The sequence below is a fragment of the Mirounga angustirostris genome, unplaced genomic scaffold (assembly GCF_029215605.1).
Source record: "Mirounga angustirostris isolate CCGP_5_RB_7025 unplaced genomic scaffold, mMirAng1.0.hap1 SCAF_2, whole genome shotgun sequence".
Lineage (NCBI taxonomy): Eukaryota > Metazoa > Chordata > Mammalia > Carnivora > Phocidae > Mirounga > Mirounga angustirostris.
In genome coordinates this window covers 33,150,623-33,177,361 of record NW_026991710.1, presented here as the reverse complement: position 1 = coordinate 33,177,361, position 26,739 = coordinate 33,150,623, and the positions used below count along the sequence as shown (strand labels likewise).

At 38.6% G+C, this 26,739-nt stretch overlaps 1 long non-coding RNA gene across 2 annotated transcripts; it reads right to left on the bottom strand.

Moving 5' to 3' along the window:
- Positions 1–134: 134 nt before the first annotated feature.
- On the bottom strand, positions 135–26,689 carry LOC129046000 (uncharacterized). 2 transcript variants are annotated; one of them, XR_008506610.2, is made up of 4 exons: positions 26,315–26,689; positions 20,131–20,225; positions 1,488–1,543; positions 135–660 (listed from the first exon to the last, which is right to left on the bottom strand). It is a non-coding gene; the product is annotated as an uncharacterized LOC129046000 (long non-coding RNA). The 2 variants fall into 2 exon arrangements; XR_008506609.2 differs by lacking the exons at positions 135–660; positions 1,488–1,543 and having other exon boundaries at positions 19,399–20,225.
- Between the last annotated feature and the right edge of the window lie 50 nt (positions 26,690–26,739).

The window sequence follows — 26,739 nt, the reverse complement described above, 5'->3', positions numbered from 1 at the left end:
CACAACGCGTGGTGCATGACAAATGTCTAATAAATATTTGTAAAAAGAATGCATAATTTTTTAAAAAGATTTTATTTATTTATTTGAGAGAGAGTGAGCAAGAGAGAGAAAGCACAAGCAGGGGGGAGCGGCAGGCAGGGGGAGAGGGAGAAGCAGACTCCTCTGCTGGGATCATGACCTGAGCCGAAGGCAGATGCTTAACTGACTGAGCCACCCAGGTGCCCCAAGAATGCATAATTTTTAAGTGAATATTTGAGTAGCTGAATGAATAAATATTTGAATGAAACATTTCAAGAATCTTAAAAAGATTTAAAGATTTTTGTTTTATTTATTCAATTGACAGAGATACAGAGAGAGAGAGAGCATGAGCAGGTGGAGAGGCAGAGGGAGAGGGAGAAGCAGGCTCCCCACTGAGCCAGGAGCCTGATGTGGGGCTTGATCCCAGGACCCCAGGATCATGACCTGAGCCGAAGGCAGATGCTTAACCATCTGAGCCACCCAGGTGCCCCAAGAATCTTAATAAGATTTTTATCATTGATTCACTAATCACTCTTCTGGGACTTATCTTATGTGAACAATACTAAATACAGGCAAAGCTTTACATATAACCATATTTACTGCAGTCTTCTTATAACAAAATGTATAGATGATCCAAATATCCTACAAAAGGAAACATAAGTATATTAAAATTAAATAATTTATTTCCAACTCTAGCTCATTATCAGAATCCCCTAAGGAACTTTTCTCAATAATAGAGATTTCTGGATCTCACTCTGGACCTACAATATTAAGCTCTCTATGAATGGACACAGGAAAAAAATTCCTTAGATTCTTCTGACAATTAGCCAGGTTTTGGAACCACTGGGTTTAGTACGAAGAATATAGATTCTGAAGTAAGACTAACTTTGCTGCTTATCAGCCCTATGACCTCAGGGAAGTAAATTTTCAGACTTCCCTGAGGCACAGTCTCCTCATCTGTAAAATACCAATCCCTGGGGTGCTGAGGAATGAATAAAGTAATGTCTATAAGGTTTTGGACATGCATATTAAGTACTTTGCTATTAGTGTTAAGGTACATTGGCACTATAGAATATTCTACAGCTATCAAAAAAATCTTTCTGAAATGATTCTTATCCTCCTATGTCTTAGTCAAAGTCCTAGAAGAAAAGTTTAGTACACTTAAACTGGGTAATTTGAGGGGATTTAATAAAGGGATTATTTACAAAAGGTTAAGAGAAATCAATAAGATTACTGCAGGATTTTGGGTCAACAACGGCTATCATTCCCAGGCCTGAAAGAGAGACCCCAGAAAGGGTAGCTACGTGGAGAGAGAGAGAGAGGCTCTGACAGGAGCTGGGACCTTCAGTAAAGGGACAAAGCCAACCCATAGCAATCCCTCAAAGAAGGAGATAGAAATAAATACTCTGTTCCCTATTGGCCAAATCCATATAGAAAAACCCAATAAAACCTATTGATGAAGTACTTACTGGTTCACATCCAGGGACACAAAGCAGAATGGAGAAGGGAGGGGAGTGGATTCTGACTAAAGAAGGATATGAATAATAGACATAAGTATTTCAACTGTGTAAAATATCCATAGCACTTAAGATTGTAAGTAAATACATCAACATTTTAATATTGGTTGTTTTGGGGAAGTGGGATTATGGATTACCTTTCCTTACTCTTTCTAATTTTTTGAATATTCTAAGAGTTTCAACAATAATAATAGTTAACATTTATTGAGCACTTACTGGTTTTTTGTTTTTGTTTCTGTCTTTTTAGGATTTTACTTTTTAAGTAATCTCTACATCCAATGTGGGACTTGAACTTACAACCACGAGATCAAGAGTTACATGCTCTACTGACTGAGCCAGCCAGGCGCTCCTGAGCACTTATTGTTGTATGCGCATATGTGTATTAATACATATCATCTTTTCAACAACCGCATAAGTTCGGTACTGTTAACTATCCTCACTTACAGATGAAGAAATCGTGGCTAAAAGTGACTTGTTAGAAGTTATACATCCACAGCAAATAAACTATGGAGCCATGATTTAAACATTATCATTCTGCTCTAGAGTCCGTGCTCACAGTAGAAAACAAGAAAGACTTTTACAAAGAAAAAAATGAATAAGCTTTGTTTTTGTTTTTTTTTTTTAGTGCGTGCACATGTGAGAGGGGGTTGGGATGGGGAGAGGGAATCTCCAGTGGACTCTCCAGCAGACTCCAATGTGAGCGAGGAGCCCAACATGGGGCTCAATCTCATGACCCTGAGATCATGACCTGACTCCCAAACCATAAGTCTGTCACTTAACTGACTGAGCCACCCAAGTGACCCTGAATAAGCTTTTTTTTTTTAAAGATTTTATTTATTTATTTTTCAGAGAGAGAGAATGAGAGAAAGAGAGCACAAGCAGGGGGAGCAGCAGGCTGAGGGAGAAGAGGGTTCCCCGCTGAGCAAGGAGCCTGATGTGGGGCTTGATCCTGGGGCTCTGGGACCACGACCTGAGCCAAAGGCAGATGCTTAACAAACTAAGCCACCCACAGGACCCTGAATGAGCTTTGTTTTAAAGATAAACATTTATAGTACTTTTTCCTGCTATTCAATTAAAATTAAAAATATAATACATGTAATACCCATCCTATATATACTATATAATATTAATAAGCAGTTTAGTATATATAGTATAGTATAATAAACATAGTAATGTATAATAAAATAATAAGATTTATATATTTGATTCACTAATATCACTTCTTCTTTCTTAGTAATAAAATCTCTGATTTTCATCTGGGCATGGGGCCAGCCAGAATAATGACTACATTTTCCAAATCCCCATATAACTAGGTGTGGTCATCTCTAAATTCTAGACAATGAGATGTAAAGTAGAAGTTATGTGTGCAACATCTACAAAGTATCTTTGAAGGGAGGGAATAAGCACTTCTCCCCTTTGTCCTTTCTATTGGCTGGAATGAGGATATGATGATTGGAGGCTAAGCAGCCATTTTGGATCATGAGGTTAAAACCACATCTTAAGTTTGACTAAGCAGCAATGTAAGAAGAATTTTTACTAAAGAAATAAGTGTTGGGGAAGATGTTGAGAAAAAGGAACCCTCATGCACTATTGATGGGAATGCAAACTGGTGCAGCCACTGTGGAAAACAGAATGGTGGTTTCTCAAAAAGTTAAAAATAGAACTACCCTACAATACAGTAATCACACTACTTGGTACCTACCAAAAAAAACACAAAAACACTAATTCAAAGAAATACATGCACCCCTATGTTTATAGCAGCATTATTTACAATAGCCAAATTATGGACACAGCCCTAATGTCCATTAATAGATGAATGGATAATGAAGATGTGGTATATAAATATAATGGAATATTATTCAGCCATTAAAAAAAAGAATGAAATCTTGGCATTTGCCATGACATGGATGGAGCTAGAGGGTACAATGCTAAGTGAAATAAGTCAGTCAAAGAAAGACAAATTCCATTTGATTTCACTCATACCTGGAATTTAAGAAACAAGCAAAGGGGGAAAATAGAGAGACAAAGAAACAGACTTATAGAGAACAAACTGATGGTTACCACAGGGGAAGAGGGTTGGGGGATGGGTGAAATAGGGGATGGGGATTAAGGAGTGCACTTGTCATGATGAGAACAGGGTGATGTATGGAATTGTTGAATTACTATATTGCACACCTGAAACTAATGTAACAATCAGTGGTATGTTAACTAACTGGAATTAAAATAAAAATTTTTTTAAAAGTTCTCTTTGAACAGATGGCACAATTAATTCTAGTCTTTGAAATATATTTACTTATATAATTATTAAAATGTTGAATATTCCTGGAGTCTAGAGATTATAAGAGCAGGCACATCAAAATCCTCTGTGAAGTTTTCATTATTTCATTATAAAATATTGCAGACATAAAGTAAGGTACAAATCATAATATAAAGAGAAACCATGTCCCCCTACTCAGCTTAAGAAATAAAATATTACAGTGTTAAAACCCTCGGAGCGTTCTTCCCTATTCTTAGTTCTTTCCACTCTACAAAAGGCAACCTCTCTCCTGAAATTAATGATTATCATTCCCATGTACATCTTTATATTTTTACTACATGTATATATGACTGAAGAATAATTGTTATTGTTTCTGCCTACTTTTAAGCTGTATATGATTTATATAAATGAAACAAATGTCTTGGATTTTTCTGCAATTTGGGGGGTGCTTATTATAATGTTTTTGAGATATATTCATGTTGGTTCATGTGTATATGAACTATACTTCATGCCACTTACCTGTATTTCTAAAAACCCTAGCATCTCATAACTAAATTATAGTGATAGAAATCAGAAGAGTGGTTGCCTCTGTAGGCTGGAGCAGACTGGACTGGACATAAGGGAATTTGAGGATGAATGAAATGTTCTATAGCTTGTTTTGGATAGTGGTTACTGAGTGTATGTAATTGTTAAAATTTATTGAACTGAACATTTAAGATCTATGCATTTCATTGTATGCTAACTTTATCTCCATAAAATAATTAAAAGCCAACAAGTGAAAACAACAAAGAGGAACTCTAGTCTCAGGCATTCTAATTTAGTAGGTCTGTGCTGGGGATAAACATATATTTTTTTTTACAAAGTTCTAAATAATTCTGAGGGGCACCCTCAACTGAGCACAACTGCCCTAGAATGACACAAAATTGGGGCAGAAATTAGGAAGAAGAGTCATCTGTCAAAGATCTAGGAAACATCTCATGGTCTTGTATGACCTCCCTAGACTTCTGAGAGACGTCTAATATGACCTCCCTAGGCTTCTTATAGTATAGTTGGCAAGTTTTACAAGAGCAGAAATAGCAATGTTTGACCCCAAAGCAAGCATTAATGGAAGCTAGGCCTAACTGTAATACTGCTAAGATTTTTACAACTTAGTAAAGGGCAACTAAATTGATTTTTTTAATTAATTAATTAATTAATTAATTTATTTATTTATTTATTTTAAAGTAATCTCTACACCCAATGTGGGACTTCAACCTACAATCCCAAAATCAAGAGCTTCATGCTCTTCTGCCTAAGCTAGCCAGGCACCCCACAACTTAATTGAATTTAATTCTTTCTCACACATTGGTGGAGGCACAACTAGGAATATATGTACACCTTACATATTTAGGTGCTATGCCTCTTCAGATTATCTAGTTTCCCCCTCACCCCTTTTTTAAGTCTTATCTTTGTTCCCCTATCTCATGTTCCTTTCAGAGCCAAATCAAGGAAGGGATCTCTCAGTTCACTCTTTGTATACAACTTGATTTTTTTTTTTAAGTATAATTTTCAGTGGATATTTTGAGAAGCCCTTTTGTGCAGAGTACCATTTTAAAGATAATGTGCCTAACTTCTCATAAATTCAGGGAGCGGTACCTCTCCAAAGACGCCAACTGAGGGATTAAATTCAACTTAAATTGGATGCACTCTCTGAAGAGGCCCCTAATGTGACATTTCTTGTGTGCATTTTGCCCATGTCTTGGCCAGAGTTTTCTGCCTCCTATCTCTCATGTTCCCACTTTATTATTGAAAATCCTCTTCAAATTTCAACTCTCCTATAATAGGTGAATGTGAAGATTCTCACTTCACTCAAAATAGCTGCCCAATGAACAACTGATTAAATTGAAATCTATTTATATTCCCATTGTAAAAAACATTTTTTTCTCATTGTAAAAGCGACGTATGTGTGCATCAATTAGGAGTCTATTATTGTAAGCGACATATTGGCTAACTTAAGCAAAAAAAAAAAAATTTATCTGAAATGTATCAGAGTAGTTCACAAAATCAAAGAAAATACTAAAGATCTGAGAAGCTGGGTGGAAGGGCATGGCCAGGAATCTGAAAGTAATGACCAGCCTTCATGGGCTGCCTTTCCACAAACATTCACTGACCTCCAACTACATGTCTGGCACCACCTGGGGCCCACTTCAATCAGACATGGGAGGGGAAAAAGGGGGAGAGTCAAGCAAGGCTTTACCAATGAAAATTTGCTGGAAACAGGTCTGAGAGTTTCCCATGTGGCCAAGAGAGAAAACAGGACAGGTAAACATACAAAGATACCAAAAAGGACGGATGGCTAGTAAGAAGAGGGAAAATGGCAAAGAAGGCAGGGAAGGTTACCAGAGGACTTTATGTCTAGTCCCCAAAACTGAAGTGGAACTGGGGGTATAGACGTGGGGGGTGAGGAGCAGGGGGAGTAGTTTGGTCTAGATTATACCCAGACAGGGTCGACTGATGAGAATGCCAACTACACCAGAACCACCTAAGAATGTGAAATTAAAATCAAGTGGGATTTGGCCTGAGACTAGCTGGGTGATGAGAGGATTTCAAATAGGTTTCAGAAAGATCCAGAAGTCTGATACAAATTTGGAGAGTAAAAAGCGAAATGATCAAAATGCTTGGACAACAAGAACAAGAATGTTCTGGGTGAATACCAGAGATAAGAGCTTAATACTCACAGGTAAACTATGTGTGAGAGAGCCAGCTCTACTTTAAGAGCTAGGGCTGTTGTCGTCACATTTATTCACAAAATATTTAGACTTAATCATAGGTAATTAGGAAGAAGAAAGGAGGAAAATGAGATACCAATACATGCAGTATTTACTAATGCCAGGCCTTGTTTCAGGAACTTTACACACATTATATAATTCAATCCTCAAAATAATCTTATGAGATAGATGCTATTATTTTCTCTCTTTTATAGGAGAGGAAACTAAAGGCTAAAAATGCTTAGTAGCTAGTAAAATATGGAACCAGAGTTTGCTGACCTTAAAACTCAGACTCTAACTCACTATAATGTGTGACTTGAATCAGGAGACCATAATCAGATTTGAATGTAGAAAGATCCCTCTGGTGACAGCTAAAAGGAATTCAGGAGTGTAAGGGTATGGCAGTTGTCAAGAAGGTAAGCAGGGCAGTGTGAATGATGAGTGAGGGCTGGAAGACTAGACTACTGTGGGAGTCTGGATAAGAGATGTTGAGGATCAGAGCCATGGTGGTTGCAGAAGGGAGGAAAAACAGAGCACAGATTAAAAGGAAACAAAAGGAAGTAGAATTATTTGGATTTGGTGACCAAAATCCTGGCCCTGGGGACATGCCATGGGGACAGGGGCTGGCTCTGTGCTCCATGTGTATGTGAAGAACGAAGTGTTGGGATTCTGGGTCTTTGGGTGATTTGGGTCAACTACAGTAAAAGCCAAAGAGACGTCTCATTTTGTTGTCAACCTTTGTATGTGTGGGGTACAGGAAGTGGGTAGGGAGTTTGTGGAGAGCCGCTGTTGAGGTTCTGGGAGGACAGGTAGTGGTGACATGTCCTTGGGTACAGGCCCAGACAAACACCGTGCTGAGCCTCCAGGGTCCTCCTGCTACGGTGGTAGACGAGGGAGCTGTGGCAGGAGTAGCGTCCTCTCAGTCTCAAAGGTAGACATTTGAGCTCCAGTCCCCAAGGTTCCTCAGCAAGTTCAGGGCTCAGGCTGACCACTCGCCATGGCTGACCCACTAATGGAACAGACTCTCTGGTTTCTTTGAGGTCATTAATCACAGGCCTGAGTAAATGCCTGGGGTTAGTGGATTTATCATGAGTAAAGAAACTCTTGGAAGAAGATAACCTGTCCCTTAACCACAAAATGGAGACTCCAGCTATTTAATCAGAATAGTGTGTGGGGGGGGGGAGGTGGAAATATGACCTGATGTGTAACGGCACAGCAACTAAACATTATATTTTAGGTAGAGGGAACAGCATGCACAAAGTTCAGGGGGCAAGGAAAAACACCGATTTGAAATGGATTACACAAACAACTTGTGCTATTTCCACAAGCAAGCTAGCTGCTCTTCCTCTTGTATTGTTTCTCCTAGCAAATGAGTGAAGTGTAAAGTTAGAGGAGTGATGACAGAAAAAAATTAAAAAGCTTAAGAAGGGCTATCATTTGAGGTCTTCTAAGCCATGTTACTCTTTGTTCACTGTCATCCATTGATTTTGGAAAATTCTGAGTCACTATCTCATTGGATATTCCATTTCATTCTATTCTCTGCTTCTGAATCAGTATTAGGAATATATTAGATCTTCTTGCTCCATGTCTCTTTCTATATTTTTCATTTCTTTATCTCTGTATACTATATTCTATGTATTCTCCCCGTATCAATTTTTCAATTCTTTCACTCTCTTTAGCTACTTTAATCAACTGTTAAGCCTAACCATAATTTTAAAAATTTCAACGATTACATTTTCCTTTTTGGAATTTATATTTGTGAAGAAATGCTATTTCTCTTCTCCTTCTTGGAGGAAAGAGTGTTTTCAAAGCTCTGGTCTTTTTTCAATGTCTGTTTTTTGTTCTGAAGTTTTCAATTCCTTCTGAGGTATGTCTTAATATATACTTATTTTAAGAATATATCATTAAGTATATATTAAATAATTATATTTTATACTCTCTACTGAATAGGTATCTGCCATCCTTGGGTGCCTCATTTTGCTGATTATTGTGTCTTTATTGATGGAGGCTAGAGTTTCCCTCTATGTTTTGAAATTTCTGTTTGGTAACTTCATGTTCAGCTAGGCTTTATCTTCTGGAATCTTGTGAAGTCTGAGTTATGAGTATGTCTCTCCAGAGAAGTTTTTACTGACACCAAGCCACTTTTTTTGGTCAGCTTTACTGAGGTATAATTTACATTCAATAAAATTCACTAACTTAAAGTGTGCAATTCAATGAGTTTTGATAAATGTAAACAGTCATGGAACTGCAACCGTAATTAAGATATAGAATATTTCTATCATCCTAAAAAGTTTCTTTGTGCCTCCTTGTAGTTAATCCTCTTCTGTCATCCCAGGCAATCACTGATTTGCTTTATATCATTACATTTTTGATTCCTATAGAATTTCATATAAATGGAATCATACAATATGTAGTCTTGTTTCTGATCCTTTCATTTGGCATAATTCTTCTGATATTCTTCTATGTTTAGTGTATCAGTGATTTACTCATTTTATTGATATACCACAATTAATTTAACTATTCACCAATCAGTGGACGTTTAGGTTCCTTTCAGGTTTGACTACTATGAATAAAGCTGCTATGAATATTTGTATACAAGCGTTTATATAGACTTTTGTTGTCACCTTTCTTGCATAAACACCTAGAAGTGGGGTTCCTGGCTTATATGTTAAATATATGTTTACCTTTATAAGAAATTGTCAAACTTTTCCAAAGTTGCTATTTGGAAACTGCCAAGCTTTTCCAATATGAGCATTGGCACTCCCATCAGCAATATATCAGAGTTCAGTTGGTCAACATTCTATCACTTGGTATTATCAGTCTTTAATTTTAGCCAATCTAGTATAATGATACCTCATTAAGATCTTAATTTGCAATAAATTAAAAAAAATTTTTTTAATTATTAAAAAAAAAGGGGCACCTGGGTGGCTCAGTTGTTAAGCGTCTGCCTTTAGCTCAGGTCATGATCCCAGGGTCCTGGGATTGAGCCCCGCGTCGGGCTCCCTGCTCTGCTGGAAGCCTGCTTCTCCCTCTCCCACTCCCCCTGCTTGTGTTCCCTCTCTCGCTGTCTCTCTCTCTGTCAAATAAATTTAAAAATTTTTTTAAAAATTATGAAAGATCTTAATTTGCTTTTCCCTAATGATTAATGATGTTAAGCATATTTTCATATGTGTATTGGTCATCATATACATTTTTTTCATGAACTGCCAGTTCACACATTTTGCCTATCTTTTTTTAATCACACTGCTAGTCTTCTTTTTATTGAGTTGTAAGAGTTTTTTAAAAATATTCTAGAGGTGCCTCGGTGGCTCAGTCAGTTTAGTGTCCAACTCTTGATTTCAGCTCGGGTCATGGTCTCTGGGTTGTCCCTCTCCCTCTACTCCTCCCCCTACTCATGTGTTCTCTCTCTCTAAAATAAATAAATAAATAAAATCTTTAAAAAAAAAATATTCTAGGGGCGCCTGGGTGGCTCAGTCATTAAGCGTCTGCCTTCAGCTCGGGTCGTGATCCCAGGGTCTTGGGATCGAGCCCCGCATTGGGCTCACTGCTAGGTGGGAGGCCTGCTTCTCCCTCTCCCACTCCCCTCGCTTGTGTTTCCTCTCTTGCTGTCTCTCTGTCAAATAAATAAATAAAAATCTTTAAAAATATATATATATATATTCTAGATATAAGTTCTCTATCAGATATGTTTTGCAAATATTTTCTCTCAGTATGTGGTCTGTCTTTTCATTTTCGTAAGTGTTTTTCAAAGAGCAATCATTTTAATTTTTATGAAAAAATTTTTTTCTTTCATGGGTTGTGCTTTCTGTGGCCTATGGACATGGAGCCTACTTAAATAAATAAGTAAATTAAATTTATATAAAAATGCAAAGGACCCAGAATAGCCCAAAACAATCTTTTTTTTTTTTTTTAAAGATTTTATTTATTTATTTGAGAGAGCGAGAATGAGAGAGAGTACATGAGAGGGGGGAGGGTCAGAGGGAGAAGCAGGCTCCTCGCTGAGCAGGGAGCCCGATGCGGGACTCGATCCCGGGACTCCAGGATCATGACCTGAGCCGAAGGCAGTTGCTTAACCAACTGAGCCACCCAGGCGCCCCTAGCCCAAAACAATCTTATTAAAAAAAAACAAAATTGGAAGAATGTATGCAACCTGATTATAAGATTTACTATAAAGCTATAGTAATCAAGAGAGTGTGATATTGGCATAGGATTGACATGTAGATCAATAGAACAGAATAGAAAGTCCAGGGATAGACCCACATATATATGGTCAATGTCCCAAGATAATTTAATGGGAGACAGGATAATCTTTTCAACAAATGGTGTTGGAACAGTTGGCTATCCATAAGCAAAAATAAAGGTTTATCCTTATCTCATATCATACAAAAATTTTAACTTGAAATGAAGCATAGACCTAAACCTAAATTTTTCTAAAAGCAAAGTTGGGTTGGGAAAAGAATTCTTACATAGGCTACCAATGTGGGGCTTGAACTCACGACCCTGAAATCAAGACCTGAGCTGAGATCAAGAGTCACATGCTTAACCAACTGAGCCACCCAGGCGCCCTTATATAAATTTTAAAACCTGCTTGTCAGTTTATACAAAAAGTTTGCTGAGATTTTACTTGGTATTACATTGAATCTATAGATCAATTTGGGGAGAATTAACATCTTAACAATATTGAGTTTTCTGATCCATTAATGCAGTATCTCTATTTACTTAGGTAGTCAATTTTTCTCAGAACAGTTTTGTAATTTTCAGTGTATAGGTCTTGCACATACTTTGTTAAATTTATCCCTAAGTATTTCATGCTTTTTGTTTTTGTTTTTTTTAAGATTTTATTTATTTATTTGTCAGAGAGAGAGAAAGCACAAGCAGGGGGAGCAGCAGGGAGAGGGAAAAGCAGGCTTCCTGCTGAGCAGGGAGCCTGATGCGGGCTCAAACCCAGGACCCTGGGATCGTGACCTGAGCCAAGGGTAGATAATTAACTGACTGAGCCACCCAGGCATCCCTCATGCTTTTTGGTTCTATTGTAAATGGTGTTTAAATTTTTTAATTTCCAATTGTTCATTGCTAATAAGAAATACAACTGATTTTTGTGTATTGACCTTCTATCCTGAAAATTTGTTGAAATCACTTATAGAACTAGGACTTTTTTGTAGATTCCTTAGGATTTTGTATACAGATGATTGTGTCATCCACAGATCACTATTTTTTTTAAGATTTATTTATTTATTTGAGAGAGAGAGAGCGCGCGCACGTGCATGCACAAGTGATCTGGGGAAGGGGCAGAGGGAAAGAGAATCCTGAAGCAGACTGTGCTGAGCAGAGTCGGAAGGGGGGGGGGTTGCTGAAATCTTGACCTGAGCCAAAACAGAGTTGGCTGCCTGGCTGATTGCCACGCAGGCGTCCCCACAGACCACTTTTTATGTGAAATTCTAACTGGGAGTTCCCAGACTGACACTAATACACCGATGATATACATTCAAACTCGAAATCTAAGTGTGGACAGGTTAGGTTAGTAGCTATAAATTCAAATAGAATACTTCCTTTTTACTGTCTAGATCCCAGGCCCCCATAGACAAGCTTTCTTGTCCTTTCCCTATTCCAGGAAGCAGTTTTTCTTAGTACACCTGTCACTTAGAGTAGCCTTTCAAAGTGTTGACTTCAATAAGGGGATTTTATTCCAGCTTCCTACCTCATGAGATGTCACAGCCTTGTTAAGACCTAAGGTAGCCGGGTGATGGGTATTAAGGGGGGCACATGTTGTGATGAGCACTGGGTGTTATACACAACTAGCGAATCATTGAACACTACATCAAAAACAAATGATGTACTCTATGGTGGCTAACTGAACGTAATAAAACAAAAAGAAAAACAAAAAACCCCCGTAAGCCCCAGTGTTATCAAGATAGGGAAACCCCATCTGACCTTGGTCCAAGGGTACCTGAGTGAGAGCTCACTTGCCTACTACTCTGGTTTTACCTTCTTTGTTTTTGGCTCTTCAGTATCAGTTACCCATTACTGTAACTGAACTAATGTGTCTCTTCATTTGGCTGGTCCTGATTTGTATCCTTTATAACAGAACGGTTCTTGTAAGTCTAGCACTCTCCTGAGTTCTAGAAGTCATACTAATGAATTACTATGCTTGGTTGGGAGAGGGGGTCGTGGGAACCCTCCCAGATTCGTAGCTAGTCGGTCACAAGAGCAGGTGGCTGGAGGACGCCACTTGCAGCTGACATGCACTTTAGAAAGCGGGGCAATCTTGTTGGAGATTGTGCCCTTTAACCTGTGGATTCTGACAGCAACTCTAGATAGTTAAAGTTAGAATAGAATTGTATTGCCGCACACCAGCTGGGGTCAGAATTCAAGGGTAGTCCCGGAGACTCCTCTTGACACAAGCAGCAGCAAGTCTGCAAAGGCACATTGCATACAGGGATGGGAGGAATCTGTGGCCATTACACAAGTTTATTACACCTACTTTCTTGCTAGCTTAGCTCTTCATTTAAAAGAATGTTTGTTATATTTTATCCAGCGTTCCTAGATGTTTTGTAGGGAGGTTTTCCCAGTTATCAGTTCACAATATTGCCAGATAAAGAAGCTCTCTGTATTACTTACCATACATATCAAGTGGGTAGTTAGAGGCTAAAGAGGAAAGGCTAAAAGGAAAAACCTTGCCAGTAGCACAGAAAGATCCATTTGAGAGAAATCTAGACAATAGAGAAGATGATGGGATGGGATAGGCAGCACCAGTTAAATGTGTGAAAACAATGAATTATCTAGGAGGCTGGGGTAGGGTATTGACTTTGAGCTAAAATATATATATATAGGGGCGCCTGGGTGGCTCAGTTGTTAAGCGTCTGCCTTCGGCTCAGGTCATGATCTCACGGTCCTCGGATCGAGCCCCGCATCGGGCTCCCTGCTCCGCGGGAAGCCTGCTTCTCCCTCTCCCGCTCCCCCTGCTTGTGTTCCCTCTTCGCTGTGTCTCCCTCTCTGTCAAATAAATAAATAAAATCTTTAAAAAAATAAAAAAATAAATAAAAAATAAAATATATATATTATATATAACATATATATAATATATATAATACATATACATATATATGTTATATATATAATATAGTAGAAATCCAGCAGAAACAAAAAGAATGTAAAATATTAAAAGGGCATAGAAATCCTCTCTGGAAAGAAAATTCCTGCAAGAAAGAGAAGTTTCGAGGCGCCTGGGTGGCTCAATCATTAAAGCGTCTTTCCTTCTGCTCAGGTCATGATCCCTGGGTCCTGGGATAGAGTCCCACATTGGGTTCCCTGCTCAGCGGGGAGCCTGCTTCTCCCTCTCCCTCTGCAGCTCCCCCTGCGTGTGCTCGCTCTCTCTGTGTCAAATAAATAAATAAGTAATCTTAAAAAAAAAGAGAGAGAGAAAGAGAAGTTTCTTCTCAAAGGAAAAAAAAATGCTTCAAAAATGCCATCTTTGTTTGCTACCTACAGAAATACAAAATACAAAAGTACCAAAAATGGATATTCTTAATACTGTTATGGTTGTATAGTGTTGTACTTCAATTTATTTTTTTTAAGATTTATTTGAGAGCGTGCGAGCTGGGGGAGGAGCACAAACAGACTCCCTGCAGAGCAGGGATTCCCAGGACCGTGGGATCACAACCCGAGCCTGTAGGCAGAGGCTTCACTGATGGAGCCACCCCGGCACACCTGTACTTCAATTTAAAGTCACAGATACAGTGACTAAAACTGGAGCAATCAGACAGAGAAGCACAAGGGAATGGCAGTTGACTTTCCATAGCAGGCCTCAGCACAGGAATTGTTTTATTGCTGGGACTGCTACTGCTGAATATGCAGATACACTGAAAGTACCATGGGGTTATATAGAAAAGCTAGAGCTACAGATCATTGCTATTAGGTCAGTCCTGTAAGGGAAGTAGGAAAGGGACAAGGGGAAATAAGATTAAATTAGTTGGCAGGGGATAAAGAATCTCTTCGGTAGTTACAGATTCCTATTTAGACTGGAGGGTGTGTAGACAAGAGAGGTTCCCGCCCTTCAGGCATCGGCAAGAATATTTTCCTATCTGGACATCTTCCCTCTCAAAATATGGTTCATGGATCAGATGTTGTTAATGAAGAACTCAGGCCAGGCTGCTGCCATGTCCGTATTGAACTACCTGACCTAGACCTTCTTATCTGTAGACTCTAGAACCCAAGTATCTTCATGAGGTCAAAAAAGGGAACAGTAGGTATTGAACTGTTCTTTGCACTCTCATTAAAACTTCTGTGCAGGGGAGCCTGGGTGGCTCATCTGCCTTCGGCTCAGGTCATGATCCCAGGGTCTTGGGATTGAGTCCCACATCGGGCTCCCTGCTCAGCGTGGAGCCTGCTTCTCCCTCTCCCTTTGCTCTTTCCCACTGCTCCTGCTCTCTCTCTCTCTCTCTCAAATAAATAAAATCTTAAAAAAAAAAAAAAATTTTGTGCAACACACAGCATATTCTTGTGTCTATACTGCAGTGAAGTGGGAAAAACAGTGAACTAAAAATACCACATCTCTTATACAAAAATGTTCAGAGCAGCTCTCTTCTTAATGGCCGAAACCTATAATAACTCAGTCTATCAACAGGTGAATGGATAAATTGTAGTATATCCTTATAACAGAATAAATCAGCAACAAATACCTACAAATATATGTGACAGCATGGATTAAATTTAAAAACATTATGCTGAGTTAAAGAAGCCTTATACGAAAGCATATATGTTATATCCTTGAAATTTGACTCATTTGAAGTTTTAGAACAGGCAAACTCATCTGTTGGATTCATTCACCACCTTCCCCACTGTTTATGACAGGCTAGCTACACTGGCATTTTTTGGTTCTTTGAAGTCAACAAGTACTGTACCTTTCCACCTCAGAGTCCTTGTTCCTATTCTTCCCCCTGAGTAGGATATTCTGTCTTCCCCTACATTGAGACATTCTGTCTTCCATTCCTACCCTGAGACAAATGGCAACAACTTAGCGCAAACGTGAGTTCAAAAAAATTAAAAAAAAAAAAAAGAAGAACAGAACAGGAAAAAAAAAAGTGATTTCAAACTACATAACTACATAAATACATTCCTCTAAATCCAAACTAAATCCTACAGTTTACATATTCTTTTTTTTTTTCCCCAAGGAAAACTACCCTAAACCCAGACTTAGATTAGCTTTCAGAACATCTGGTACTTCTCTTTTCCACAATTATCCTAATCATAAATAAACAATTAATGATATTATTGTTAGGGGGTTTCTCCACCTTCAACTATGACTATCTCAATGTCAGGGGACTATTTATGTCTGTTCACTGTTCTATTCCCAGGCCCTATCACCATTCTTGAAAATGTAGGGGTGTCTGCGTGGCTGGGTCAGTTGAGCGCCTGCCTTTGGCTCAGGTCATGATCCCAGGGTACTGGGAAGGAGCCCTATGATGGACTCCCTGCTGGGCAGGGGAGTCTGCCTCTCCCTCTCCCCCTGCCCCTCCCCCACTCATGCACGCGCTCTCTCTTTCAAATAAATACAATCTTAAAAAAGAAAATGTAGTAGGCAAATCATAAATATTTGTGGATTAAACAGCCAAAAGAATGAATATCTCCATATTTCCATATTCTCGTTTTCCAAAAACTTGGTGATCTTTGATCACTTTTTTTTTTTCAAGATTTTATTTATTTATTTGACGGAGAGAGACACAGCGAGAGAGGGAACACAAGCAGGGGGAGTGGGAGAGGGAGACGCAGGCTTCCCACAGAGCAGGGAGCCCGATGCGGGGCTTGACCCCAGGACCCTGGGATCATGACCTGAGCTGAAGGTAGTTGCTTAACAGCTGAGCCACCCAGGCGCCCTGATCATCTTTTTATATGACAATGGTTTTATAATATTATTTTCTTTTTTAAGAAAGTTTTTATTTTAATTCCAGTTAGTTAACATCTAGTGTTAGTTTCAGGTGTACAATAGAGTGATTCAATAATTCCTTGCATCACCTGATGCTCATCATGTTTGTAATATTATTTTCTATATAGTGAATGGAAAGTTATGTAGCCTTCTCTCTAATTTGGTTATTCAAGTTTTTTTTCCTATTGCTAGTTTTAAAAGATTTATTTTGGCTCCACAGCTTGTTCTGGTAATGTCATACAAAGTTTTAGGATTGTTGTTACATTTGGGAAATCCCCGTCAAGTTTCTTTCATGTATGAGGTACAAGATTACAAGGCATCTGAAGATGGCTTGTGCAGTGACAAACCTTAAATACTCTGCATTGTCAACATTCATTTGCATAGTTTGCAGTAGAAGAGTTCCTGGAAACCATTCCTACATTGAGACAACTGGCAATAACTTAGCACAAAAGTGATTTCAAACAGCATAACTACATTCCACTAAATCCAAACTAAATGTATCCAAACTCAGCTGGATTCCAAAAATGCCTAAGGACATGCCAGTGCTTCCCAACATGAGGGAGGTGCTAAGGAGGGTAGTCAGAGTGGAGAGTGACAGTAATCTTAATCTACTGTTAAAATTTTCCTGAATTTGGGGTGCCTGGGTGGCTCAGTCAGTTGAGTGCCTGCCTTCAGCTCAGGCCATGATCCCCTGGGATTGAGTCCCACATCGGGCTCCCTGCTCAGTGGGGAGCCTGCTTCTCCCTCTGCCTGCCACTCCCCCTGCCTGTGTTCTCTCTGTCTCTGTGACAAATAAATAAAGTCTTTAAAAGAAAATTTTCCTAATTTTACAAAATCTTGTAACTGTGTGACTCTGTGAAGATCCTTCCCAGAGGGTGCTGAAACTTGAACTTCATTGGCTTCATGGTAAATCCATCTCTGCCTACCTCACTGGGTTGTTGATAGCATTAAACAATATACTGGGGCGCCTGGGTGGCTCAGTTGGTTAAGCAACTGCCTTCGGCTCAGGTCATGATCCTGGAGTCCTGGGATCGAGTCCCACATCGGGCTCCCTGCTCAGCGGGGAGTCTGCTTCTCCCTCTCCTGCTCCCCCCTCTTGTGCTCTTTCTCTCTCTCACTCTCTCTCTCAAATAAATAAATAAAAAAAATCTTAAAAAAAAAAAAACAAACAAAAAACAATATACTGGATGTAAAAGTACTTTTTAAACTATGAAGAATTACACAGAGGTAAGACGATGATGATGATGGGCTCCCAGCCTCAGTCCAAGTTTTGTCCACTATATATATATGTGTGTGTGTGTGGAGATACCTAGTCAACTAGTAGGAAAAGCTAAAGGAATCCTATTTGCAAGAAAGTGGAAGGAGCACCTGGTGAGAAAGTTTATCATAAGAGGACAGCCAGGACTGACACATCTGACTCATTAATGAACCCTTGGTATATACAGTAAGAGATGATTTTTTTCCCACCTTTGGTCCTTCCCTTTCTTTTCTTTACTCTCCATGACACTTGTATGCTTTCCCCAGGATCCTATCTCTTTTCACCTCTGGCACAGGCTGTGAGCTCTATTCTACTTTAGATGACACCCGGGGTGTGTCAGATCCTATTAGTGGAGTACATACAATCAGATTTTTCACATTACAAAACTGACCTCCCCCAGTGTGTTAATATTCTAAAAGGGTCTTGGTCCCTTCCTCGGCATTCAGGCACATTGCCAAATGCCCTTCTGTTCCCCATGGTATGTGCTATGCCCCAGTAAGGGAACAGCATACAGAGGGGCAAAGAATGTCCAGCCACAATAACCGTGACAGAAACAGGAATGCAGATCAAGGTACAGAAATGGAGTTTCCTGTAATAATAGTTTTCTGTTTCATTTTATGGAAAAAAAAGATACTGTGTTATAAATTTTAAACTTACTAATATGTATTATTTATTAAAATGTGAATAATATATTCAATTTTTAAGATAAAAGAAGTCAAAAATTACATTTAAATAATTAAATTCAATGCTAACGGAGATTTTTTTTTACACATTGGTGGGTACATTGGGAACTCTGTGTGTGTGTGTGTGTGTGTGTGTAAATACAAAGACCATTGCTTTGGTACTACTTTAAGAGAGAAAAAACACTTTGGTGGAGATCTTTTAGAGGATATCCCTGGTCCATGACCCAGTAATCCTTCCTTAACCCTAGAAATTGCTATTGGACTCCCAATTCATTAGCAGTGGCTCATCTAGAGGTACATTTTGGACACGATCCTGCCCATCTGGCCTCAACTGATTAGGCCACATGGGCACCTGGAGAGGCAGATCATAAACAATAAACATAATAAATAAATTATTTAGTATATACTTGATGATAAATGATATGGGAAAAGGAAACAATTAAATCTGTTGTCTTTAGCATCTGGGATTTGGACTAAGAAATTCTAGTTTAGTCTAGACTGATCTAAGATGAAGGAGATCTAGAGTAAGAAGATGAGGGGTGGTTCTCTTCTGCGTGCTATGTGAACTGAAAAGCAAAGAAGGGGGTCTCTTCAAAGAGCAAAGAATGAAGCAGGTGTTGAGAAGGAAGCAGACTGCATCCTGATGGCTTTTCAGTTCTTACCTCCATTCCTTTCTTGAGGCATAGCTGTAATTTTTGCTCTTGGGTTCCCTGAGATATTACCTAGTATATCTACCAATCTATCTCTTGCTAAAGCCAGTTTTAATTTCCTTTGTTCCTTGCAACCAAAGAGAACAAACAGCAATAATGATAATAATATCAATAATTATAGCTGATATTTATTAAGCCCCTACTAGGTGCTAGGGACTGTGCTAAGTACTTTAGGTATTTTATCTCATTAGATGTAGATTTTGTCTGTAACATTTAAAAAATAAATTTGTTTTCCGATTTTAAATATCTTGGAACCATTTTTTTCTGAACAAACTTTTTTCAGAAAGTTTGGAAAGTACATGAAAGTATGAAGAAAGAGAAAAGCATATCCCATAACCTCATTAACAAGAGAGAGCCAAGGCTAACATTTTGTCCTTGCTTACACCTAAGAAAATTCTTATTTCCCCACCATCCCAAGTCCATTATCTTCTATCCAGACTTCTGGTTTCCAAATTAGAGAGTTAAGACAGCACAAATACATGAAAATATAGTAATAAAAACACAAGAAAACTTCAAACTGCCTGTTGAATTCAGGGATATCTTGTCACCTCTGCATCCTCAACATTTTTCTGCCAGATAGTAAGTGCTAAGTAGCTTAATGTATCAAAACCCAAAGGTTCTTAACTGGCCTCTCGCCATTGTATTTTTTAAAATACACATAGAGATGAAACTAACTTCCATGGAAAGTTCTAGCCTCAGTATGTGTTTGGCTCAAATCAATCACTGATTCTATACTTACAGTTTTGAAATTTAAAGTGGCTTTCAGATTGACAGCCCCGAGGCGTTTGGGGTATGTTCAAACACCAAAGATTCCCCATTATGTTCCCTATCCTGTGCTTTCTAAAGACTGAAAAGATAACAGATATTTTAGAAATATTTTCAATGGAGTGGACAGAAAAAGAATTTTCAGGTTAAGTTTCAATTTGTCAAAGAATTCAATCAACAGGATACTTCCTATCCCCTGAAAATCATGATAAATCTTAGGTATGATTAGAAGGTGAACCAGTTCTTGGGGCACCTGGGTGGCTCAGTTGGTTAAGTATTCTACTCTTGATCTCAGCTCAGGTCTTGATCCCAGGGTCATGAGTTCAAGCCCTGTGTTGGGCTCCACGCCTACAAAAAAAAAGAAAAAAAAGGTGAAACAGCTCATATTAACTTTTCTGCAGATTCCCTGCTTAATTTTCTTTAGTCTCTGGATAAATCTATGCATAATTGTACTCCGAAGAGTTTTTCCAAAACAGTATCTATCTAGGTAGCCCACAGTCCAAGAACTATTCAGTTTCTGGAATTACTTGAAAAGATTCAGAAGGCAAAAGTTGTGCAAATTCTTGGCACATTCCTTGGACAAGTCAGATAGTGCTGGCTACCAGTTCTAATGTGGTTACATTTCCAGTTAAACCAGAAATTTGAAATTCAGCTACTTATTCCTACAGTCTGCCACAGTTATTATAATGACACTTGATGGTTATAAGTCATAGAAAATATTGCACTTATAAAAAATTCTTAATAAAGTGAACATAAAAGAATTATTTGATTATTAAACAAGCTGACTATGACTTCGGTCCGTTCAATTTTATACAACCTCGTTTAGTACATTATATCTTCTCATTTCTAAACTGCTTTCAAAATTCCAGTTTTGGGCTTTTGCATATAAGCTGACAAATGAACACTTTGAGCCAAAGCTTGGTGAAGCTGGTTGCCAACGAACAGTTCCATTTTTACAGTTTCTCCATCGTAGTTGTGTAATTACTTAAATATTTGCTTGCATATTGTTTTTATTTCCTAAGAATGTGAGAAAATGGAAAAATGAAAACGCAGATTCTAGAGATAAATTGAGGCTCACAAGCTTAGTACGACTGAAAAAAAAATGTAGAGATAAGATAAACTGTTGGTCACAGCTTTATAAATATTCTACAGGTCTCTTTCAAAAGCACAGGGTTAGGTCCAAAAACGAGAGTGATGAAATTTGTCTCTCAGAAGTAAAATGCTTTTGCTTTCTTACAGCTACTAACCAAACTACTTTAAGATAAATTTTACACATGGCTGGTGTTATAGTTTCCTAGAGCTATTGTAACAAAGTACCACAAACTCGAAGGCTTAAAAGAACAGAAATTCATTATCTTACTGTTCTGGAGGCCAGAAGCCCAAAATCAAGATGGCAGCAAGGCCATATTCGCTCTGAAGGCTCAAGAGAAGAACCCCTCCTTGCCTCTTTCCTTGCTTCTGGTACTTGCTGGTCATCCCTGGCGTTCCTTGGCTTGAAGCTACATCATGCCAATCTCTTTTGTCACCTGGCCTTCTTCCCTGCATATCTTCTTATAAAAATACCGGTCATTGGATTTAGGGCTCACCCTAATCCAGCATGACTTCATTTTAACTAATTACACCTGCAAAGAACTACTTCCAGATAAGATCACATTTTGAGGTTCCAGGTGGACATGACTTTGGGGTACTACTTGACTCAGTAAAGCTGGGTTCATGGATCATGATTACGATTTCATCAAGTCCAATTGTTAATTCTAAATCAAGTCATATTTGGTGGTGAACAGAAATTTACTCAAATTAGCTCAGGTGAAAGGGATTTTACTGTAAGGAAACAATTCTTATGGGGAGTCCAAGGAAGACAGAACAATCAGGACAAAAATTAGGACACATCAGGTTTCCTTAGCCTACACATATGTAGATAAAGACTGTTACTGTTTTGCATTGATATAATTCAGCTAAACATTCCATCTGTTGGGGTGCCTGGGTGGCTCAGACAGTTAAGCAGCTGCCTTTGGCTCAGGTCATGATCCCAGGGTCCCGGGATCGAGCCTCGCGTCAGGCTCCCTGCTCAGTGGAGAGTCTGCTTCTCCCTCTCTCTCTGCCTACTTGTGCTCTCTCTCTATCTCTCTGTCAAATAAATAAATAAAATCTTTAAAAAAAAAAAAAATTCCATCTGTTGCTGAGTCTTCATTCACAACCTATCTCATGATATTTTGTTTGGCTCAGCTCAGCTTATGGACTGCATTTTCTTGGTTCAGGTGCCACTGTAGGCTCAGTCAGGTGTGTGTGTGTGTGTGTGCGTGTGCGCGCATGTGCACACACACGTGAGAGAGAGAAAGAGAGAGAATATGTAAGGCTGGGATAGGAACCACTCTCTTAAAAGAGTTTGCAGGAGGGGAGGCAATTATTATCCTCTCTAATATGTTTCGATAAATAAATCTCTTCTGCCTTTACTGTAGTGAAGAAGCATTTGTCATAAGTTTACTTCCTTAATTATTTTAATCATATAAAACAACAGGAGTCTGGCATCCCAGGCTTCATAATAAAAATACACTGTAATGGGATTGTTCAAAGTTTAATTACCATGAAAATTCTTTCAGTCCTATAATCATTTATCGTCCTAACACTAGCAGTTTGAGGAAGGAAGCAATCTAAGAAAATATAACTCCAAATAATTTCTCATTTTACCACCACTATTAGAAAAAAATTATCGGGGGCATAATTTCTTTGACTTTGGGGATATAATTTCCAAAAATATTAAATTATAATATTATTTTTTCTAATTTCTTGAGTTTGTCATCTTATTTTTTTTTCTCTTCTGCAATTCAGATGCCCTGAATTGGTTTAATCATCAACCTTGGGTTATAAACACATTCCTCATTGGTGTATGGACTCTTCTTATTCATTCATACATTCATTCACTTATCCTTTATTGAACATATGTGAAGCCACCATTCTGCCGAAGACTAAAGCTTTAATAGGAATATATCTACCTGTGTACTCATTCTCCCATCTTGTCCCCCTGTGTACCCTCCTTCCCTTTGTACTTCAGGGCTAACCACTACCCTGAGCTTTGATTTTGAACGTTATAAACAAGTTATCATATTACATCACTAAGATTTACTCGTGTTATTTATACTTGTAGTTTCTTTCATATTTTGAAGATATTTAGTCATACTTTTTTTCCCCTGCTAGTTAAATAATACTTAATTTTGATTAAACAAATTTAAGAAAGCTGATGGGGCACCTGGGTGGCTCAGTTGGTTAAGCATCTGCCTTCAGCTCAGGTCATGATCCCAGGGTCCTGGGATTGAGCCCTGCATCAGGCTCCCTGTTCAGCGGGGAGTCTGTTTCTTCCTCTCCCTCTGCCCTTCCCCCTGCTTGTGCTCTCTTTCTCTCTCTCGCTCTCAAATAAATCCAGAAAATCTTTTTTTAAAAAAAAAAAAGGAAGCTGATATAACTAATGATGATGCAGGTCAGCCTTCACAGTTTAAACTGAAGAGAGATTGTGCATGGAGACTAAGATATTAGAATTCAAATAAAGTCTTTAAATTACTATGACAAACAAGTTAATCATTAACGTCTTGGTCATATTAGACCAAAATGATTCAGACTTCATATTTTTTGTTTTTATCAGTCATCAGTGAAACATGTCAAACTTATTTAGTTCAGTACAGATAAATTATTATTGTATGCCTAAATATATTTTAATTTTAGCAAATCTAAGCCAAGATGTAAGTGGTATCTGGAAAGACACTAAAATAAAGCACCATTTTTTTCAAGTTTCATAGTGATTATGACAGATGGTTAATTTCTCTGTGACCAGAGGTACACAGATGATTCATATGTATAATTTGCAAAAATACTCAGGACAGATTTAGCTAGTTCACTTCAAATTGAAGAGCAAATAAGTAATTTCAGATAAACAGAATAGACACATTTTAAAAACTGATTTAAATATCTTAAATATTTGTGCATTTTTATGTTTGATTATAGTTTTACCTTAGTCCAGTTTCACTATGCACAGCTTCAGTCTCCTATTACTCCAATTCATCCTTTTAAACTATCATCCTGCTCAACATCTGTAGCATTCAATATGAACACAGTTTATCTTCTAACCTCATCTTCTGTCAATCACTCCTCCAAACCCTATACTCTAGAATGGCACTGTCCAATATAATAGTCACCTAGCCACATGTGGCTAGATTTTAAAATTAAATTAAATTAAAAATTCAGCTCCCTGGTCATAGTAGCCACTTTATAATCACATTCATAATCACATTTTTCATCATCTTCACTTTTATTACCTGGTCCTTATCACCATCTCTCCTTGGGATTTTTGTAGTTGTTTTATACTTGATTACCTTAATTCTATACTTGTACTTCTACATTGTTTTCAACCCGGCAGCTAGAATGATTCTTTCATTTTATATATGTATATATATATATATATAAAACTTATGTAGAGCCTAGTATGTACCAGTTACTATTTTAGGCACTTTACAAATGTCAACTTATTTATTACTCATAATGACCCTCAGAGATAGAAACTATTATCCCTGTTTTACAGATGAAAGGAAAATAAGGCACAGGAAGACTAAGTAATTTGCCCAAGGTTTCCTGGCTCATGGAACATAAATCGTATCATGTCACTTCTCTGTTTAAACTACTTCAATAATTCCCCCATCTCAGTCATAGTATAAGCCAAAGTCCTTCCAAAGACCAAGGGCCTAAAAGGCTACATGTGATCTGCATTCCTCTTCTACTCCATTTTCCTCCATAGCAATTTACTTATTCTCTTGTCTGTCTCTCCCCAAATTAAGTTCCACCAGGGTGGGCAGGGATTTCTGTCCCCTTCTCCATTACCAATTTTTTTCTAAGTGCCCAAAACAATGCCTTGCATAGCAGGCACTCTAAATAATCATTGCACAAATAAATGTATCCCTTCTCATTTACTGCAAGTGGAAACAAATGTTTAAGAAAGGAGGTTAAAAGCAGAGATTTCAGAATTCCTGAATTTTAGAATTGTATAAATTCCATTTATTTATTTATTTATTAGTTAATTTGGGGGGGGGAGGGGAGCAGAGGGAGAGGGAGAAAGAATGGAGAATCTTAAGCAGTCTCTTTGCCCAGTGCAGAGCCCAACACGGGGCTTGATCTCACAACCCTGGGATCATGACCTGAGCGGAAATCAAGAGTCAGTCCCTTAGCCAACTGAGTCATCCAGGCGCCCCTAAGTTCAATTTATTTGTGTGTTGTAATCCTTAGGGTTTACTAATCTTGTGAGTGTTTATAAAGTCAAACAATATTAACAAAGTCATAAATTGTGTAAAATTAAAATTGCTGAGCATATACAAAACTCCATTTAATAATGAGTAAATTACTCAAGAGAAAAAATGAAAACAAAAAGCACCACTCTTTTCTTATTTAAATATGACAGATTTGAAGAGAAAAAAAAAACCACCTTGAGAGGGAGCACTTAAAAGAGAGTAGTTTTGGTCGGTTTAATTGTTTGGATGAAGATGAACTTACATGGATTGTTGGCTACTCCAAGTGCCCAAAAACAAAGCACTGACTTTTGGGCAGTTCTAGCAAATGAGCAACTATGGCCAGTTCCATTCCAAGATGATTGCTCCCTTGTGTAATACCTGAAAAACAATTCAGTGAGGGTGCCTGGGTGGCTCAGTTGGTTGGGCGACTGCCTTTGGCTCAGGTCATGATCCCAGGGTCCTGGGATCGAGCCCTGCATCGGGCTCCCTGCTCGGTGGGAAGCCTGCTTCTCCCTCTCCCACTCCTCCTGCTTGTGTTCCTGCTCTCACTGTCTCTGTCAAATAAATAAATAAAATCTTTAAAAAAAAAAACAAAACAATTCAGCGAGTACAGTACCTTCAATATTTTTCAGACCAAGTAAAGGATGTGGAAAAGACCAATGGATATCCATCAAGAATAATAATCAAATATAATTTTAAACTATGGTAGTGGTCAGTTTCAAAAGCTGAATGCTATTTCATATTATTGTATTCTTTTTTCAACTTCATCTTCTGATACATGTGCACCTGAGGTTCATTTGCTTAATTTATTTATTTTTTTACATTAAACTGCTCAAACCCACTGCATTGGGTCTTCCTTTGGATGAAAGAAAAAGTTATTCTGGGTATATTTAAAACATTTTTAAGAAATATTTTTATTTCCATATTCACAAGAACCATCTAGCTAATTTGTAAACATGCTTACTTCTGGGTGTCACTCAGAGATCCTTATTCTCTAGGTTTGGGAGTGGAGCCCAGGAACCTACGTTTCAGACCATTCTTTGAGAACTACTCGACTCAAAGCTGTTTTCATATTTTGCATCTTTCAAAATATTAATTTTAGAAATGCAAAGAGGGGAAGGCAAAAACTCTGGTGGCTGTCAGAAGGAACAAGAATGAGTAGCTCACGTTGTGCCATGTTGTAAAACTTTTCCTCAGTTTGCATATCTTCTGTTCCTGGGGAGGAAATCAGTTCCTTTTCACCGAGTAATTAACCGTCTTTCAACCAGTTCCGTCCATGTCTCTCAGGATGACCCCCAAAAGTCACGAACTCATCTTCGCGGCATAACGTAAAGCTCAGTTCGTCCTGCGTGCCCTCACAAGGGCCTCTGGGACCGGGTTCTCTTCCCGCCACAGGGGCCCCTCCTCGCTTGCCCTTTGGGTCCAATCCTCCCAGAGGCGCAAGTCTTGGCGCCAACCGGGTGGCGGCGCTGTCCGCCTCGCGCGCTGCTGCCTCGGGCCCGAGGGAGGCGGAGGCACGGCCGGCGAAGGAAGGGGAGGGAGCGAGGCGCGCGCCCTGCTCTCGCGTGCTCTCGCACCGCTCGCGTGACCGG